The sequence below is a fragment of the Anoplolepis gracilipes genome, chromosome 2, assembly GCF_047496725.1.
Source record: "Anoplolepis gracilipes chromosome 2, ASM4749672v1, whole genome shotgun sequence".
NCBI classification, from domain to species: Eukaryota; Metazoa; Arthropoda; class Insecta; order Hymenoptera; family Formicidae; genus Anoplolepis; species Anoplolepis gracilipes.
This window is the reverse complement of record NC_132971.1, coordinates 18,083,908-18,088,057: the sequence shown is the minus strand read 5'-3', so window position 1 is coordinate 18,088,057 and position 4,150 is coordinate 18,083,908. Positions and strand designations below refer to the sequence as shown.

The window sequence follows — 4,150 nt, the reverse complement described above, 5'->3', positions numbered from 1 at the left end:
TATAATTTAATAATTTTATAATTTAGAAAGTCTAAGAATATAACGTTAAAAAATTCAAAAAAACCTGAAAACTTCTTAATTGCTATAATAGAAATATAAATAATTTGAGATTATGAGTAGGACTATTTTTACTTACAAATCTAAATATAAAATATATACATTAGAATAAATATATATGAGGTAGTTTTATGTATACAAACATATAATTATTACATCTTAAAAATATTTTGTATATATTTTGTGCTTTTTTTATGTAAAATAATATTGTTTTTTTAAAGAATATCATACTTTATTTCGAGATTTATAAATTTGATATTACGTAAATAAGAACTTTTAGTCTTTTAAAATATAAAACTAATTTTTGAGTTAAATTAAAGATTTATTTAATATATCACATAAATGATAATACGATAACTTTTTCAGAAAAATTTTTCAAAATATTTTTTCCAACATAAATTTAATGCATATCAAATTTCCACAAGTTTATTTCAAAAGTAAGTTTATTACTATATTTTTCTCATTACAAATCTTTTTCTGTTACACATCATTAAGATATATAATATAAGAAGTTATCACACAACTTATGCAGACAGAATTTTCGTATTTGTAATTTAATATAAATAGATCAAAATGAAAATAAAATGTAAAAATGACAAATATTTATTCAATAATCGTAATAAAAGAGAAATAAAAACAGATAAGCGTTTTCCCGTATATCAGATTCAAAATTTTAATGTCTTTACTGATATTTCTGTTTATAACCGCCCTAGTGATTATTACCACTGGAATTGTGAATGTGAGCAAAAAATCCTCCATGCGGATCAACATAGTACGTCACGGTCCTGGTGTTACCGCCCGGTTCTTTGATGACGTATTCACCTTTCCCCGTTAAAAAAAAACGTGTAACATGAACTTGTGCGGCTAATGTTATAGCTAACTTTTAGGGTAAACATGCATTAATTATAGAGAATTAGAGATACGAATCATCGATATCAATGTAATACATGTGTGTGTCGTCCACATATTATGTTACGTCAATACGAGTACCGCTACAATGTTTAATTAAAATGAAACTCGTGCTAAAGCGTGTAATCCGACCCCATCATTTATAACCTTTAACTATCACACTGCGGCTATTGTGTCAGATACAAAAACACGGGAGGCAGGGAAAAAAACAAGTTTAAGCGCGCCGCCTCTTCGCCCGACTTATTGCGATTCAGAGTTACACTTTCGAATATCTCTCGCCAAGATCCGCCAAACAAACTTTGATCGAAATTTTCAGAAACTTTAGTTACCGCAGCATTTTCCAAGCTATTGCGCAAACACATAAAAAAATTCAACAACTTTTTGCATAGTTACATGAATTTTAATAAAATTTATGTTGAATAATTTACGATGTTCAATCTACCGTTCAAAAATGACTGAAAAAAAAGAACGTACATGAAATAATAAATATTTATATTTCCTTCAACATAAAAACATGACAATACTAATTGCATGTTCCTTATAACTTAAATGCTATCATTTTAATTTAGTTTAAGAGTGATTATCAAACCTAAATTGTGTTTTGCTTACAAAACGTTTATAATGAGCTATCTTTAATTCCATGTCTGCAAACAAGTTGTTATCTGCAACTTTATGTAAATTACAAATTCAGCTTACCGTCTCTGTGCTCTTTCTGTCCATGATAATCGCCAGTGTGATGATCCTCGACACCGTACGCAAACTCGTATTTGGGATGCGCGACGTAATCTACATGAGGATGACCGTCCTTATCATGGACAACTATTTCGTAACCGGGTCCTTCGATCAGTCCATAAAAATTCGCGAAACTGTGAGCGTGCTCTGTCAATCCACTTTGGATCGTTGTGAGGGTCAATATAGTCAATAGTAGGACAAACTGCTAACAAAAATTGTTGTCAATTATACGTGCATATGAAAGAAAACAAATTTTAATATTTAACGTTTATCTATTGTCAGACATGAGTAGAAGCTTTTATTTTATGAACTGCACGAGTGAGTTGTGATAAATAATTCCCATGATTTAATAATATTTAAGATAATATGTAAAAACAGTTGCCGTAAAATAACAGTTGCATTACAATAGAATGTATGTAATGACGTCAGTCAAAATATGTTATTAAAGACGTACTGAATACAACACACAATTATTATTAAAATACGTTATTGAAAGTCTTAATTGACAAATTTATTTATTCACAGTGATATTATGTTTATAATAGATATTTTAAAATATAACCATGTAAAAATGTTGTCAACATTTTTAACATTTATAGAGATTTATATAAGTATTAAATAGTTAAAAATACATTGCAATTATGAACCGTAATAATCGTTTCTAATCAATTATTATTAATCGAACATAAAGACGGATATACAAACCTTTCTAACCATGTTTCCGGTATTTAATGATTCCTAAATGCGAATGATATGCCTATCAATATCGATGAAGGCTTATATAGCGCACGAGTTTGTTTTTGCCCAGAAAAATTTCGCCACTGTTATTTAGTAGACCTACAGAACGGTTTCTGCGAGAGTGACAAAAAGCACAACGTGAACCAATCACTTTCCTATGCATAAGATTAAGCATTCCTGCGATGAAACGCCTTTATAGTGAATGCCATGCATGCGAATGCCTGGATTTACTGGAGTCAATTTTGTCCTATCGATTGTGTCATAGAAGACCCTTCCTCAAGTTTCGCCAAACAATTTGTTTTTACTAGGAATCATAGTGAGAGATAAAAAGCGAAAAAATATTTGAATATATATAAATCATTTCAGACACAAAGAAAATTAATTTTCTTATACAAATACATACGTACAGTAGTAATATTAAATTTTTATTTGTCAAAAAAATCTAAATTTTTAAAAATATAATTATAAACATTTCGGATCAGGTTTTGGGAATTTCTTAATTATCACTTTTGTAAATAAAATGACTTTATATATTTGATCTCGTATAAAATATTTAATATATATTTCGATTTTTTACTAAATATATCTTTTTCAAATGAGTGTCAAGTCAAATGTGTGTGGAAATTACACAAAGATAAAATATTTGCAATGCTAATTGATTATTATATAATAATTTAAAAAAATATACTGATTTATTATATTATATAGATTTATTATACAGTTATTAATTGATATTTACAATATCGATTATCTTTGATAATGACTAAAAAAGCGCACTATATGTAGCAATTATTAAAAAATATACCAGCCTATGACCATCTTTTCCGTATGACCATCATACCCTAGTTTATCCCATTATGTAACAAAAATCGAAAGCATTAATAATTTTTTCTGCAGATCTCTCTCTTTCCGCTTAAGTAATAATTTATAAATAAATCAAAATAATTTTGACAATTGAATAAAACATTATATTATGTCCTTGAGAAAAACAAAATAAATAAGAATTGTCAGTGATTAGTTAAAACTCTAATTAGTATTGATTTAGATTGATTACTATCGGTTTTGTTATCATTCTTGAGACTTACGTGATAAGTAGTTTTATTATCACGAAAGTTCATATCACGTTACATCGCGCTCCAACTACGCGTTACAATAACCGATTAATGTTACAAATACGTTATATGTGTTGTCATCGTGAAATTCACACTCGTATGATATGCTTGATATCAGAGACTTAACCTTCTCATCCATAACTCCGCTGTCGACAGAAAGACAAAGTGAATGCGCGTTGCCGGGCATATCCGACGCGTTAAATGAAGTCAAGCCGTAGAAATGTCAAATCGTAGAAACGATTGTTCGATTACGTGGCTCAAAAGATATTTCTGTTATATGTATTGTTATATATATAAAATCAGTCTTCGAGATTATCGCATGTACATCTGTGAGACAATTGGCACGAGCCTCCCGCTAAATACATTTTCGCTTTTTCACAGACAGTTCCAGGCTGTTTCCTTCGCAAAATATATATTTCATAAAACTGTATGTATCGACTAGGTAGATCCAGCTTTAAATTTGGAATAACTACTCTCGTTACATGTCCGAGAGAGACACTATTTCACGCAGTCAATTCGTAATCTGTCCATTTGCTTTCAGTAATTTGCGATCGTATCGATCCAGACGTGCATTGCGACGCTTATTTATACGCAAAACGTTG

General features: G+C 29.4%; 1 pseudogene; it reads right to left on the bottom strand.

Annotated features, from left to right (window-relative positions):
- Positions 1 to 739: 739 nt before the first annotated feature.
- LOC140676275 (uncharacterized) lies at positions 740 to 3,735 on the bottom strand (annotated as a pseudogene).
- Between the last annotated feature and the right edge of the window lie 415 nt (positions 3,736 to 4,150).